This window comes from Equus asinus, chromosome 4, assembly GCF_041296235.1.
Source record: "Equus asinus isolate D_3611 breed Donkey chromosome 4, EquAss-T2T_v2, whole genome shotgun sequence".
NCBI classification, from domain to species: domain Eukaryota; kingdom Metazoa; phylum Chordata; class Mammalia; order Perissodactyla; family Equidae; genus Equus; species Equus asinus.
This window is the reverse complement of record NC_091793.1, coordinates 88008307-88025426: the sequence shown is the minus strand read 5'-3', so window position 1 is coordinate 88025426 and position 17120 is coordinate 88008307. Positions and strand designations below refer to the sequence as shown.

The following is a 17120-nucleotide window of genomic DNA, read 5'->3' as shown; positions in this document are numbered from 1 at the left end:
GAGACTAGTACCTTAGCATATTAATATCATAAATGCCATGAACTGTCAACATTAACACTTCTCCTTGGGAATCAAGTGCAGAAGAGGACAAGAAAATTAGAAAGAGGTCTGAAGTTTCACACAGAGGCCTCAATCTATACTCCTAAATTCGCTGAAATATTTCTGAGATGCTAATGAAGCATAAGATTTGGACACTTCACTAGCCAGTTTCCTTCCAAGATCTTGTATCTATTTTTATATTTGTAATTTTGCATTCTTTTGCTCAAGGAGGTTCCGTCAAATTGAATATGTTTCAGGCCTCAAAACCTACATCCATCTCTGCCCATAACCCACATTTTGAATGCCTTGACCAAATTTACCAGTCAAGGGAATAAAATGAAAAATACTCACATATATTTTATAAGGCTCCAAGTTTGTGTGTGTGTGTGTCTGTGTGTGTGTGTATCTATATTAAGCGAAACCATTCAAGAAAGGAAGAAAATCCAGTAATTACTAAAACTGTGTTTTATAGAAGGAGAATGTCTCAGAAATTACTTATTTTGTGGAGCACCTTCTGAGTCGTTATACCAGAGAACAACCTATTTTCAAAGATTTACAAATAAATTAAAACTCCATTAAAACCTGTTTTTTATTAACAAAATCAGAAGCACTGATATATTTTTTTTCCTGTAATTTAATATTCTATGTCATCTAAGACTTGAGAAGTATAATCGGACTTGAGGTCTCCCCTGATCCCTGGAATATGGAAATATTTAGAGTTTTACCGTAACTAGATTTCAGAGGCTTATCCCAAAAATAATTATTAGAAAAGAAATCTAAGTATCAGCAAAGTCACAGGTATAATAAGTGTTGCGTCTGTTCTATAATGTCTGCTATAATCACTTATTCTTTTCATCTTTATAGTATTATACAAAAAGTGTAGGTAATAAGATATTGAAAGGTTTCACTTTATATAAGAATATCTAAAAATATGATCTTTCCATCCATTAAAATTAGAGCCTTGCATTTGACATAGAATGAATGTGTGAGCTATTAGTGTTCAAATTATGTTCAATTGCACCCAAAAAATTGTGTCCTAGAATCTTGACCATCTCCTGCTTCTCAGAGGCTCAGTGTTTTTCATTGAGAAGTCAATTGTTCTGGATTGAAATAGAGGAATTCACTTTATTTCAACATGGAAATTTAAAATTAGGCCTAGAGCAACAGGCTGGCATAAAGGGATTCCATCTGTCATTAGGAAATTAAAATATAATTAAATAATAATATACTGGAATTTGACAATATGCTTCCCTTACACCCCTGCTATGGATTTGTCAGATGGCTGACATGGATTAAAAGCAAGGACATTCTGAAACCATCAGTAATGAAGACCCTTGAACTGGGTCCAAAAGAAGCAACCTTAAATCAAATGCCCCAGCATTACAGGCAAAGACCTAATAAGATTCCTTTTGTAAAATACATTAGTACTTTCTTTTTCTTTTCTTTACTTTTTAAAGTCATATTTTGGAAAATTTGTCAATAAAGACATTGAAGCCAGATTTATATGCCAGTAGGTGAAATAAATAAGAAACAAAAAATGTGTTTTACTAAAGATGATTTGACTATTTCTTGCCAGATAAACCAGACAATATATTTTCAGTAGTAAAACAAGACCTTAACTTCAATCTACTTAGATTTCTACTAAGTTTAAAGACCAGAATGTTTAAGTCTATGACTCTGCACCAAAAGCAAAGTTGTATTTTGCAGCAATTAAACAAACAAAAAATTTTAGCACATACAAAATAGTTAATTTCTACATAGGATCTCTGGTTTAGCTCACAGTCTTTGCTTTTATAGACACACACACACATACACCCCCAAGCTCTTCTTATGACTACTGTCCCCTCAAATCTTTTTAGTTAGAATTATATGTGTAGCAAGAAAATGGCAAGAGGCATTGAGATCAATGAAATGCATTTGTAAGTGTTTGTGTGTGTATTTTCTTCATCTTAATGTTTAGATTAAGTATATTTAGATTAGTACCTTATTATAATATTGGTGCTTTTTGTTATTCTGTTTTGTTTTGTTTTTGTGAGAAAAAGTCCTTTTTTGATACTAAAATATTTCCTACTTAGAAAGCTATGTCTTCAATTGTCAACATTGGAATTAATTTAACAGTACGCATATCCTCAGAAATTTTAAAAAGGAATTTTAAAAATTCTAATGTTGTTTTAAAGAAAGGGCAGAAACTCAGTCTTCGGATAAATCAGGACTTTGTCTTTGTCCAATTGTCTTAGATAAGCTATTTTTTTATGTCTTCTTTTTTATTTTGTGAGGTAATGAAATATTTAAATAACTGATACTTGGCAGAAACACTTATTCCCACAGTATTTCTTGCCAAACTGAAATAAAAAAGATCCAAATATCAAACAAGGGATGCTGTATTTGTGAGATTAAAAGCCTGATTTTCTACATGAACTCTCATTTAAAATAAAATAAGATAAAACACAATAAAATAAAATAAAACAAAATAAGATAATTGGAGGAGTGAAAATCCAGAAGGCTCTTTTTGAAGTAATATAACTATCCTGAATTGATGACAGAAATTGAAAATAAGAAAAGATATGGCAAGAAACAATCTCACTCTGACAGTGGCTGGATCAGATAACCAAATCATTTTTCCAGTTTCAATATTAGTTCAATTTTTAAAAGGAGCACAAAAGTTAGGACAACATGACCCATAACTTGTTATTATCTAAATAAAAATTAAATGTCTTTAAAAAGTTTTCCGCTGGGGGAAAAAAAAACCCAAACTAGGTCAGAAATAACATGTGTTCACTGGGCCTCGTTTTGTAAAAGAAAATGCTGTATCAGGAAAAGAAGTAATTCCATCTACGCAGGTTTCATTTTTGTAAACATCAAATTGGCAAATATACATTTACTTTCTTCCCCAAGTTTGCCTTACAAAATTTAAGGCAGAACTCACTTTAGTGAAGCTCCTCCATTTAACGATTGCATCCAAAATTTGTTAAAGCAAGAAAACAAAAACATTTGTGAGCCGTGGGGACTGGTGGTAACGCAGGTACAGTGAAACCAGGAAGATCTGCTGATTCCAGATGGAGTGGATATATTCCCATGGCACCTATTACTTGCCAAATGTTTTGTAAAGCAAACACATGACCTAAAAGATTTTGCAAGTGTGGGGTCTTCAAAAAAGAAAAAGAAAAAAAAAAGTCCACACTTGCAAAAAAAAAAAAAAAATTCTGTTCTTATTTAAAAGTCATTTCTTAATTCCTAACCATAAGTTGTTTTTAAAAACACACACACTTTTAATATTTTTCAGCTGTCATGCCCACTTTAGTGCGTCTACATGTGTGGGTACTCCATAAAATCTCCGTGGTGGTGGCAGATGTCCCCTTTGAAATATTTCATCTGCTGCTGGGGGTGGGGGGAGTGTCACTTTGGTGCCATGAACACCAGTCCTTCTGAAGGCTCTGATTTGGGACAGCCCCACTAGAGCAAATGCAGAGTAGCTTGATGTCACTCAAATGGGTGGTATGAAAAGCAGGGAAACATATGACTAAGTCAAGATGAAAAAAGGAATTTTAAATAATAACACATTTATGAGGCCCTTTACAACAACAAAAGAACTGCTGTTAAAAAATCAATAATTGGTATAATTAAGGCTTGGCTATGGGAGAGGAAAAATTTCTATCTATTGTTTGAAGCGACCAAATCCTATGCTCATAGAAGTTCTAGCCACTCCAAAGAAGACTCATGGAGTTGCTGGAACCCCAGATGTGCTCTTTCTTCCTTGCATTCCTCCAGCAGTTTCACACTGCACCACACATTTTCACACTTAATTGTATGCTATCTTCCTTTGTCCTCTAATTGTTTAGAGGTTTGGTGGTTTAGGAGTTTTTACTTGTTTTGAATTAATTTGTATTCTTCCTTCTTTGAAATGATTATCATGCTCAATAGAAGATACTCAATAAATATTTAATTGACTCATTAATTCATTCAGTAAGTTTTAGTGAGTACCCACTATGGGCCAGAATACAAAAATGTCACAGTCCCTTGCCCTTAGGTAGCATAGGTATTTCCAGTGGAGAAAGAGATATTAAGCCAATAATCACAAAAATGTGAGTACAATTACAGCCAGCGCTGAGTGCTGTGAAGGAAGATGAGGTGCTGTCGAAGAGTCTATCAGGGGATCTGATGTTGATGGGGGAACGGGGTGAGGCAAAGTTTTCTGAGGAGCTGACACTTTATTTTAAGCCCAACGGGTAAGTAGGAATTATCAAAGGAAGATGGGATGAGACCATCTTGGAAAGAGGAAAGTTCAGGCTAGGTTGAAGAATTGGAATAAGACCGGTGTAATGGGAGATTAATAAATATAGAAGAAGATGGAAGAAGATTCTGGAAAGGTTAGCAGGAGCCTGATCATGTAGATCCTTTTGGTCTTTGGTGAGGATTTTGACCTTTTCTGCTGCATAAACTGTGAGGTCATTTAGAATTTTGAGCTAGAGAGTGGCATGATAAGATTTACTTTTTAGGAAGATGATTCTGCCTGTGCAGTGAATAATGGATTAGAAAGAACAAGTGTAGAGGTAGGGAGACCAGGGAGAAAATGTTTCATTAATATAAGGGAAACATGACAAAGCCTTGAATGAGGGCAATTGACAACAGTGGACGTGGATAGAGGTGGACAGACTTGAGGTATATTTGGAAAGTCAAATTTTTAGGACTCGATGAATTTGATATGGAGTTTGAGAGAGAAAAGAGTCAAAAATAATATTCAGGCTTCTGGCTTGAACAACTAGGTGGGGGTGGTACCATTTACCAAGATTGGAAAATAAAAGGGAGCGTGGGACTAGACTAAGGAGGAGTGGAAATCAGCAGTTAGCTTCAGACATTGTTTCAACTGCCCCTGAGGTATCAAAGCGGGGATAGAGAATAAGCAGCTGGATAGAAGATCTGGGGCTCAGAAGAGATCTTTTGGGAAAAAGTTTGAAAGTCATCAGCCTACAGAGAGTATTTGGAAAATGAGACTGGAAGAGTTCACTTAGGGAGAGAGAAGGCAGGGAGAAGAGAAGAGAGTCCAGGACAGAACCTGGAAGAATGCCAAATGGGACAAGAAACACACACAGAAAAACAGACCAAGAAAGAGGAAATAGGAGGACAGCAGTGAGTGGAGTGTGAAGAAACTGAGGCAAGAGTCCAGAAGGCCCCACCTGTGGACTGTCCCTTCTAAGCAGCTGTTCAATCACCAATCAATGCCTCCCATTCAAAGTGTGTGCCTTGGGTCATTCCAGTTGAGTTTGTGCTTAAAACACAGTTTGTTTTCTCTATCACTAATGTCTGCATTTATACGCCATTTTTCTTTCAATTGGCATCGCATGAGCTGCTCTGAAAAATACTTACATATCTCTTTTAGAAACTGTATGACTTACAAAAAGAATTCTTTGTATGTTGAGTAATCTCTATTTTTAGTTCAGGCCCTCTTAAACGTAGACTCCAAATTTGGTGAAAATATATCCAGCAATTTTCGTATGATGTAGTTAACAAATAGGCAAAATTTAATTTATTATTCCATTAACAAATATTCTTTGCAGACAGATGTTCAATGAGTTATAATTTATCTAATGAGCCCTTATTCTACCTTCCTATGTCAAAAAATGATATTTTAAAAAATTGCCAAATATACGTGATACATGAAAATTAAAAACAATAATATTTTATTGGTAAAATTACTGATAAATTTATATTTTCTTTTAAAATTTCCTTTAAAGATCTGTGTTAAATACACTGCTGGTGAGCACATAAATTGGTGCAATCACTTTGAAAAACAATTTGACATTATCTTTTGTAACTCTTTATTTAATAATAATTTAATGCTGAAATTGCACACAGTGTAAGCTCTCTGAATTTTCACAAACTTAATACATCTCTATAATCAGCACTCACATCAAGAAACAGAAATATCAGTACCCCAGAAAGTCCATTGATATTATATTTTTTAAGTTGAACATTCACTAACCCTACAGCAATTCTACTCACACACACACACGTGCTATATACATACATACATGAACTACAGCAATTCTATTTGTAATATGTGTATACATATATATACACATATCTCCAATATAAATTATTACACACAGCTTCTAGAATTTTACTAGAATGTTCAGAATAAAACTGGGTGTAATGGCTTAAAATTGCAAACAATCCATATAATAATTACCTGTAAATAATAAATTGTAGTATATTCACACAGTAGAATATAACACAGCAAAGAAAATTAAAGTGAATGAGCTATTTGTAAGCATAACAATATGGATAAATCTTAGAAACATAATGTTGACTGGAAAAAGCAAATTCCAGAAGAGAAGACTTGTATGACATCTTTCTTCTAAAGTTTTAAAAAAAACAATGTAATATTTTGGCATATGTATGACAAAAACAAACAAGCAAATAAATACCATACAACAATAAACACAATGTTAAGGATAGCATTTTCCTCTGAGGGGAGGCAGAGGGATGGGCCAGGAAGAAACACAGGGCTGAGTTATAATGTAATATATCATTAAGACCAGGAGAATTTTGAGAGCGAAAGGGGACACTATTAGTAATTATACCAGGAGAATTATAGTAAACAAAGATTGTCTCAGGCAAACTGGGACAGGGGTTCACTCTAGTTATTGATAACCCTCCAGTTCTTAGGTTGAGTGGTGAGTTCATGGGTATTCCTTCTATTTTAATTAATGAATTAATTAATAGAAATTAAAGACAGCCATTTATGACAAATGATTTTAATGTGTCGTGAACCAAGGATTTATGATTGATTCAATTCAGGAACCATTGAGGTCCAAATATAAATAATTCCTTGTCAAATTAAAAACGTTAATTATTTCATTGTACAGGCCTTAAAATTAATCCTTGGGGGCAGGATTGAGAAAGATGGAAGAAAACAACCATTTCCTAAACCATAGGTCTAATTAGGAAAGGAGATGAAAGGGAGAAGATTTAGCCATTATGCAGTCTCACTTCTTCTCCCTCTCCCCCAAGATCCTGAGAGTCAAAGGTTACAATGTAACAAGTTCAGTGAATCAAATGGTGATTTGATTCTATACCTGACTCAGGTTGGCCTGATTACTTGGGAAACTCTCGGCATTCAGGTGGGTTCAAGTTTGACCCATTTATCAAGCCAAAGTAACTGGATCCTCACAAAACAGTTGACATTGCTTTGCAAGTGTCCCTCAATAGCTATGGGAGTTTTGAAATTCAGTTGAATCTTCAGGTTTGCAAGGGATGATATTCAAAATATTTAACCATTGATAATAGCACAAGACACAACCAATGCAAACAGGCCCTACCATGGCTCTGGAGCAGTGTGCTGCAGTCTACCTGTTGTACTGGCATAACCTTTCAGTGGCTGGATTAGAAAGAGAGCAAGGTGATTTCCATGGAGAAGCCACTGTAGCTAGAGTGGAGGAGGGACCCCTAGGCCTTGGGGCGTGGCTAGTAACTAACCAGTATGTGAGCCAGTCAATATTTCGAAAATTGGTACAACTAGTGGTGGGTAAAGGATTTGTTCTCACTAAAATTTATATAATTTGGAATATATTCATGAAGAAAGTGAATACAAATTGCCTTGCTTTCGCAAATAAAGAGAAAGAGGAAAATAAAACGATGATTACTGGGGTCTCTTCCCAGGACTTTGGAAGCTTAAACATTAGTTTTATGAAAATCTACCTCTGGCTATGGCCACACTGGAGCATGTCAGCTTCGTGTTTGCTGTATATTCCACATTGAATATTACAGGCCCTCCATATTCTCAGAGTGAAGCAGACTACATCGAGACCTTGTTATTTTTGATGACAACACCAGAGCAGACAAATCAGTGTATTTGGCTACGTGATTCACTTGTAAATTACATTTGACTTGCAATGTTAGGATTTGAATCTTCAGGAAATACCAAGAAAGTATCTAAAATTTTTTCAGCAATATTATAGTAGAATATGAAGTGACTTTGGAATCACTTCCACCACCACAACACTTCCATAACCTCCAACAACTTCCACTACACCAATGTCTAAAACACAATGAGGCATATAATATGTGTTTGTTGTTTAAATAAGTGAAAGCAAATCTGAATTTAAATCCCGGCTTTCTCATTTAGTACTATACATATTTTTTCTCATGTTTGAAATAGAGAAAGTAATAAACAGAAGGCTGCTGTGAGGATTACTGAGAAAAGAGAAAAGATTTCAGATGGTAGATGCTCAGAAACTGTTACTGTCTTCTTTTTCCTCCAGAATACAATTAAAAAACATGATGTCTTGAGTTCATAACAAAAGATGGAGTTTCTATACCAAAAGAGAACTCAGAACCCAAATAACCAGATTTCCTAACCATGCAGAACGTTCTAATTAACCCAGTGTCAATGCATTGACTAAGTCAATATCGTTGTGAGTCAAGCCCAATCTTAATATTATCAAAGATTTTGAATTCCATATAGATATTTAGTTGCACACACAAGAGCGTATGTTCTATATATGGTGGTTTTAAAGAAGGAAAAGAGAGAAATCACAGCAATTAGTCCCAAGTAATGGAGGAAAAATTGAAAGAAAAGACTGCTAGGACAATATCCAAATTATAAACATGTTTGTCATAAATGCTTTTTGGAACAAGAGGGGTTATATTTAAATGAGAGACTAAAATTAAATTAAGGAAAGTCAAGATAAATAGGAGAGAACAAAAAGAAAAGAAAAACCCTAACAAACCTGCCTTGTGGTTACTAACACCATAATTGTCATTAATGATTACTGAATTGTTATTAATATCATTACTGAGTGAGGTATAAGTTCTTATGCCTTACATGTAATGAATGCTTTAATATTTATTAAATGTGTGAACACTTTAATAATATATGATAACTTTCTTTCTAGGAACTAGGTCATGGGTGTTAGAAGTTTAGTATTTCATAGTTTCAACATTGCTGTTTAATTTGAAGTACTATCTTAAGCTACCCTTGTTCACCCATCTGGTAAAGAAATTTCGTATGTAAAATCAAGGCTTTTCTTTTCAATCATATTTCATTTGCTTTCTGAACTCTATGTTTTATATCGCTAATTATGAGCAAAGAGATCATGAGAAGTAAATCCATTTCCACTTCTAGCTACATTTCAAAATATGGAATATTGAATCTCCATGGAATGCCCAACCTCAGAATGATTTTCCCCTGGGTCTCACAGGATGTATTTCACAGCAGTTAGGAGAGGAACCAGCATGTTTTATGGTCCTCAGGAGCTTTGGATGGGCAGAAGACCACCAAGAAGTGGGATAAGTTTTCAGTTCTGTGGGTGTTACTAGAAGGGATTTGCTAAACCAAATTTCCTCCTCAGGTCACTATTAACTCAAGGTGACATATATGTAATATCTGTATGTGTCAGTGATGTGATTGCAACAAACTATTTCTGTCAAGATGAATTTAAAGTACATTTTTATCCTAAATATTTCTAAGACTATCAGCGAAAATAATATTTTCCAATTTATGAGAGACCACTTTGGTACTTTTTATAGAAATTTTAAGGATAATGTGAGATTTAGTAGAGAAAGAATTTTGTTTTTATAGGTATAATTGTTTCACCTTTACAATATCATTTTGAATATGTGCCTCAGTGTTCTCAAAGAGTGAAATTTTTCATGCATATATTGTGCATATCAGGAGTCCTCAAAAAACAGCAGAGAAATAACTGTACCAATGAAAGTTGACCATCAGTGATGAGAAGAGTGAGAAAAAACAGATTAATAATAACAGTAGTAATAGCTAACTCTAAAAAGTTTTCAGTTTGTGCAAGGCATGTGATGAGCAGCAATTCTATGCATTATCTAATTTAATCCTTATAAAAATCTTATAAAAATAGAGGAATGTCAGAGTTGGAATTGCAATCTGGATAAGTGAAATGCTACAGAATGACAGTGGGAATTGGGAATGAGAGAATAAAGAATCTTTCATCCTATTCTATTTTCCATAACAAATTGCTTCTCAAAAAATGACCCTGGGTCTGCACTTTATCCCCCAAGATAACTCTCAGAAGTGGAATTTGGCAAGTCAAATAGAAAACTTAAAAACTGCCATGTTTTTTGAAACAACAATTCAACCTCTATGAATTTTATCCTAAAGAAATATCCTGAAATCTATATAAAACAAAAATGCAAGGATGTTCATTAAAATGTTATGTAACATAATAAAGATTTGGAAATGGCACAAACAATATGGGATTTGTTAAATAAACTCTGGTAGAGCTATGTAACAATCTATTATGCACCACTATAAATTATATTATAGAAAAAATTTTCTAAGCATTGGAAAAATATGTTCACAGTGTATTGCTAACTTTAAAAAACATTCCAGTTTGAATAGAAACAAAAATATGTATGTATATTTTGAAAAGGTCCTAGAAAAATACACATCAAAATGGTAGTGTGCAACATTTCTCCCAGCTATGTCCAGCATCCAGCATCGAAAGTGTCGGTAGTGAAGGAAGGATGGCAGCAACACGATGTCGTCATGGACAGTACTCTGGTGTGATTCTGGATGTAGTTCTTAGTGGTGTAGCCTGGTTCCCTGGCCATCAATAAAGTCCTCAATGTCCTTTGATAACTCCATTTTCTGCTTGAAATATCCAAAACTTCTTTCTGCATCTTGGACTGAGGATCCTGACAGATACAAGGCTCCTTGGAGCCTTAAGTAAAGACCTGTGTGAAACACAAAGCTTTGCTCCAAGCCAGCCTCTGGGAGCATACAGGAAAGAGGCTCAGGTCTTCAACTTAAAATGACCAGAACAACTTATTCCCATGATTTATGGAATTATAAAACACATATTCTCCACCCCAAGATAATTTTTTGAGCAATGGCAAAGACACTGGAAAATTACCGAGATAAATTGGAACTAAGAGAAAATTAAGGAAACTGCTAAGAGCTGGCTTCCTTAGATCCCACCCAATGCACACTTTGACTAATAAAGGTATGTCAGATATGTTCATTTGGCTATGTTCACTCTGGCTAATAAAGATAACAATTATCCCTACTGAAAGAGTTCTTCAAAGCAATTCAATTTCAAGGTCAGGGTCCAGAGTCAAGAAATAAGACTCCACAGTATGTAAGTTTAGGAAGTAAACAAAATGCAGAACTACTGAGGGTTTCAGAGAGGATATCTTGCTCAGACAATTCTTAGGCCCTGAAACTGGCACCCATGTGAAGTGCTAAAGCTATTGCCACCCCATAATGTCCCAATAGTCCAAAGATGTGATGACTGAGGAGAATAGATAAATAGATAATTCAAGAGAGAGCAGAACTGAGAGGCAGTCATTTGAAAGAGTCAAATAACACTGATTTTATTTTTAGATAAGCTATCCCACACTATCCTTGCCTCTCTCAGCCCACACATGTGATCTATGAGAAATTTCCTATGAGCAGTTGACTGATGAAGAAAAGCTCGTACCAAGAATGGGCACAAAGCACGAAGGTGTTTGTATCTCATGTGAAATGCTCAGCGAAAAGACACCCACTGTTGAGAAGGCTCTCAAATCAGATGGGCAAAGTAATTCATACAGTGGATATCAGGCAGCTGCCTTCCCCAGACACTCCAGTGCTCATTCAGTGGGTCCATGTACAAAGGTACTATCATGCCAGAAATAGAAGCTTTGCAAGGGCAGAACAGCATAGATTTTACCTCCACAGCATAGTGTCCTATGTACAACCTCAGTGGCCAATGCTTAACAGCTGACATATCATCATACCCAAAGAGATCATCAACTTCTTGATAACAGGTTGAAAAGAGTGAACCTCTGTAATTTTGAAGGGGCATCAATTGTCTTCACTAGAACACATACCTACTCTTTAAATGGATTTGCTATGCATCTGCCAGCACTATCATCCATGAACTTTCAGGACTATCTTGTTAATAATCATAGAATCTCACAACACATTAGGCAACATTTCACAGCAAAAAGTGCAGCAATGGGTTTATACCCATGAAATTCACTTGTATTGCAATGTACCCCATTGCCCAAAGGAAACTGACCTAATAGAATAGTGAATGGCTTACTGATGATTCACTTGGAAGTCAGTGGAAGACCTCAATCTGGTAGTTTTGGGTGCTTTAAACGAGGGACAGTATAAGGTGCTGCTTCTCCCATGGCCAGTATGTAAGTGTTTAGGAACAAAGAATTAGAAGTAGGAGTTACTGTTTTCACTATTACACCGAATGTCTATACTTGCATCATTTTTGCTTCCTGTCCTTATAACTTCACACTTTGCAGGTTTACAGGTCTTAGTTCCCAAAAAAGGAAGTACTTTCATTAATGACACAATAATTGTCCCATTGAATTTTAAGTTAAAACCACTACCTGGATAGTTTGGATTTCTCCTGCCATTGAACCATCAGGCAAAGGAAGGGGATGTGGATATTGATCAGGAAATTACTTATCAACAGGAAATTTTTGCTGAAACATGATAGAATTCATTGGGACTCTCCTCCTTTAATAATTCCAAGCCCAGTAGTAAAATTCACAAAAACTACCCAATAAAGCCAGAACCAATAAGTGTTCAGACTCTTTAGGAAAGAAGTCTTGGATCACCAACCAGACATAGAAGCCTGACCAACCGAGGTTCTGTATTAGGGCAAGAGGAAAAGGTGGATGAAAGAAGCACCCTCATGATTAGAGACAGAAATTAGGGCTCTAAAAGTGCTCCTTATTTTCATTATGTATCTATTAATAAATTATTCATATTTTACTCTTTCCTCTTTCTCTACTGTGTATGTGAAGAGTGCTGGCAATGCTTAAGTGTGCTTTAAAAAAAAAAAAAATTAGCACCTGAGCTAACATCTGTTGCCAATCTTCTTTTTCTTTTTTTTCCTTCTTCTTCTCCCCAAAGCCCCCCAGTACATAGTTGTGTATTCTAGTTGTAGGTCCTTCTGGCTGTGCCATGTGGGACACCACCTCAGCACGGCTTGATGAGTGGTGCCATGTCTGTGCTCTGGGTCCAAACCTGAGAAACCCTGGGCCACTGAAGCAGAGTGCACAAACTTAACCACTCGGCCATGGGGCTGGCTCCTGAAGTTTACATTTTAATTCATAAGTCTCCATACTTCGTGGAATCACATATAGACCTGATGAAGAAGGCATTGTGTCACCTGGAGACCTTCAATATGAGAGTGAACAGTGAATGATGAGACTTCATGTGGGGAGGTGCGAGAATCTCTTCATTTGTGTTTGGGTTGTATTTCCTTAGATGGAACATGAAGTTGTTGTTGTATGACAATAAATTGTACATATTTTGGGAGAATACATGCTGCATAGCCAAAGAGGCAGACTGCGACACTTATTTGCACTATTACTCACAGATTCGTTCCTCCCCCTTACTCTGCTCTCCAGGAATTGGCTTTTTACAAACATTTCCAAGGCTACTTTCGTCAACTGCCGTCAAGCTAGGTGGGATAAATGGGAATCTGTGATATGAGTTTGGGGCCAAAGAAAGGGACAAGTCGAGCTGGCCACACAACCGTCTCACTGCTTCAGGAAGAACGTCTGGTAGTAGCCTGATCTCTCTGTGGTTCTAATTCTAATCAGGGTTCTAAACAGCCGCTCCCACTGTGATGTCACCTTCTGCTGTGTGGCCCTTGTTCCTTGGCTCTTTTAATATCTTTGCCTTCTCCCGTTGCCCTCCAGGTCTAGGAATGGAAGTGTTTTGCTGATGTAGCTAATGTTGGGGTGGGTACACTATCCTTATTTGGCTTTTCAGCATTCCTAATCACTTTATAACACATTTTATGCTCCTAATGTTCAACTACCAGGCATTGACTCTGTTTTCCTCCTTTGATCTTGACTGATCAGGAGCTTATTTCAATAGTTTAGATGAAATATGATGGTGGCTTAATCTAGGGTACTAGGGTGCAAACAGTAGGGATGAAGAGAATTAGACAGTAGAGAAGACTTGCTGATATGTAACTTGTAGGTATTGAGGAAAGGGAGGAACCAAAGAGAACGCTTGGTTTTCTATCTTGAGCAACTGCGTCAATAATAGTGTCATTTATTGAGATACACTAGATAGGGAAAGAAACAGTTTGGAGGAAAGAATTAAACATTCCACTTTAGATGGGTTCATTGTGAGACCCCTGTAGGATAGCAAAATAGATTTCTTTAATTGGCAGATGGTCAGTGGAATCTAGAGATTTGTGGAAAGACCTAGCCTCCTGATCTTCATACTTTAGTTCTAAGCCCTCTTTTCACGTGCAATTAACTTCTGAGTGGTTAGATTTCAGCTCTTTTTGTGGTTCTCACCCCACAGGGGAAAAAATGGAATTTCTAGGAATATTTCCATTTATACCATACTTTCATAAATAAAATAGTTTGGCTGATGGTTTCAGTTTTCTACAAAGCATTTTACCTGATTTTGAGATGAGAAAAATAAGTGAGGGTCTAAGCAGAGAAACTTTGAGGTAACACTCAGGTGCTTGTTTTGATACTCTGAGAGCAATGGGAAACCCAATTACTCAACAGCCGTTTGCACTTGGCAATGTCTTGAGAAACTGCCCTCAGTCTGCATTCTCCTTTAGGACATAATCAGTTTACTGCAATAGTCTCAACGAAGTTTCATCAGAGTTAAAGATAGGAGGTCTTACTGACCTAAGAAAGAGAATCTGGAGTCTAAACTAAAAATTTATAAGCACTTTGGTGCCTGACTGAAGGATGTAAAAGAAGCAGTAATTAGGATTTGGCTTTGTGAATTTAGCCATCTTCTCTTGTTTCCCTTCCCAAATAGTTATCAGTCATTCACACATAAAGCATAATCAGGAATTGGAAACTATTAATAAGCAAGAATGAGTGGGAAACCATGAAAATGTTACTGATATATTTTGGAAAAGGAAATTAGACGTCAAAATATCTTTCTTAAGTTTCACTCATTTAGCGTTAGCTACTTTATTTTTTTTAAATATTTATGCAGTATATCTAATTTCTTCACAATAGTGTCTTCCAAAAAGTTTTGTGGAGTGTAACAGAAGTTGGGAATCCAACCCTATGGCAAAGCTTTTCTTTATACTTCTGCTGCATAGTCTAAATTTCCAGTAAATGTGTTTGGGATTGGTGTGAGTCTGCGTGTATATGTACTGAATGCTTTATTCCCAAGGATAGCTGGCCACACAGTGGCAAAAAGCGATGAGAAGTAGACAGGAATGGGGGTGGGGAATTCCCCTCCTTAAGAGGTCTTACGAAACTGAAGATTCCCATGTTTTGAAAGGTCAAAGAAAGAATATAATACACTTATGAAAAAGAGACAGCCTCATCAATCCAGTTTTTCTTGGCTCAGTCAGCAGAAGAAACAGAAATGCTGTCATCGCTTACGTGTGAGATAAAGGATAAAAAGTGGGAATGTGTTGGTTTACTGCAAAGGCCATTCTTTTGGTTTGAGAACATTGCTGGAAATAACCTGAGCTGAGAAAAGCTCCCTATGAGGAATACATGTTATGGGAAACTGTTAAAGGCAAAGCTTGGTCACTGACCTTCGCCGTGTAGTTTAATCAAGCTGCAAGCACCCCACCAAAAAAGACAGCTGCTTAAAGAAGAGAGCCCTCAACAAGCCAAGACATTTTACCTTTCTTCTATTACATGAGTTGGGGATAAGACACAAGTGTGCAATAAATTTCTAGTTCTCGCATTCAGAGGCTGCACTATAATAATGATAGACTATAAATCACAGAAAAAATGTTACCTTTATTTTAGGACGGTCAATAGCTAGAAACAGTGCTCACCAATAGCACAGATGTCTAGTAGATATAAAAACAAATGCTTGGCAGTTGTTTAAAAATGGGAAGTACGAGGATCTGCCCCGAAATATATTAGAAAATAGCAGCAGTTCATCGTTTTGTCAAGTTTCCAGTTTTGCAATTTACTATTTTTTTTAAAAAAATCCCGTGTTCCGTTGTTGAAGATAGAACTGCAACTTTGGGAAAGAGAAAAAATTTTTGTCACGCATTTCTGCAAAAATCTTGTAAACATTTGTGGATGGTATCTACATACACGAGCTTTTATATAAATGTGTTTTAAAGTTTAAGGAAAATTGAACGTGAGGAATTGAAGTAAGATGAGGCTGTATACGAATGGGAGGCTCCTGCAAGGACCCGAGGGGACTGGAACTAGGATTTCAATGTGCCAACTATTAGCTAATTGTGAAGATGACACTGCCTGGCCAGACTCAGAGTCCACATCCCAGCGGCTGCCTCAAAAGAGCTGTTAGAAGAAGAAAATGCTCATTTATTGCAACTGAGACCATGTGCTCTGAAATCCAGTCATGGGCATTGGAAATGGAGATCCCTCTAAAAACTGTGGCAATGCTGAGGGTCCAAGAGGCTCTTGATACCACTCCTGGAGAGGTAGGAAATGCAGACTAGGTATTTTAACTACCACAAGGTTAACAGGGTGTATTTATTTACCACTTTCTATTTAATAGAAGTTTGGAGAAACCGAAAGCTTATGGAAAAGTGGATTTCACTTTTAAAAACTTTTTTTTCTTTATGTGTTTCCTTTTTGTTCTTGCACCCCATCTTTTTCGGAGGGGGAGGGACATGTTCAGGAAATGGGGCAAGTTGATTTAGTTAAACAGTTGAAACTCTAGAGAAATCTGAATCTTAACTTCCCAGAGGTTTAAAGTAAAGCTCGGTTTCCTGTGATTCTCCATTTCCTGGGTTTAACAGGGACGTGGATCTCAAGAATTAAAATATGGTGAGAAAGTCTGTCCTACTAAGATTTTCTCACCCCAGCAGGAAAGTACCATACCAGAAATTTCACAAGAAAGTCTGCTCTCATGAGACTCACAGCCAGACTTTTAACCATTTTGATAAGTTCAGAAGAGCTTCAATCAAAAAGCTTTCAAATCCCTGTCCCAAATGACCCCGCAGATCCCTTTGAGAGCCACCCAACACCACTTCATAGTTCCCATAAACACTTGGACCTTTCCCTGTGAAAGCTGACAAGTTTTCCCGAAAGTCCTTACATACCACGCTCAGTCTCATCTTGCCAAATGTGCTATCTCAGTGGAAACTGCTGGAACTTTCCAGACAGATTTTATG

The 17120-nt window shown here is 36.4% G+C and overlaps 2 long non-coding RNA genes across 2 annotated transcripts in view; one reads left to right on the top strand and one right to left on the bottom strand.

Annotated features, from left to right (window-relative positions):
- The window catches only part of LOC123285267 (uncharacterized), an 87479-nt gene that overhangs the window by 4905 nt on the left and 65454 nt on the right, over positions 1-17120 (bottom strand). The gene's annotated exons all lie outside the window — the stretch shown is intronic.
- The window catches only part of LOC123285036 (uncharacterized), a 28241-nt gene continuing 27143 nt past the window's right edge, over positions 16023-17120 (top strand). The window contains exon 1 of the long non-coding RNA XR_011503082.1: positions 16023-16424. This is a non-coding gene — a long non-coding RNA (uncharacterized lncRNA). The remainder of the gene's footprint in view (positions 16425-17120) is intronic.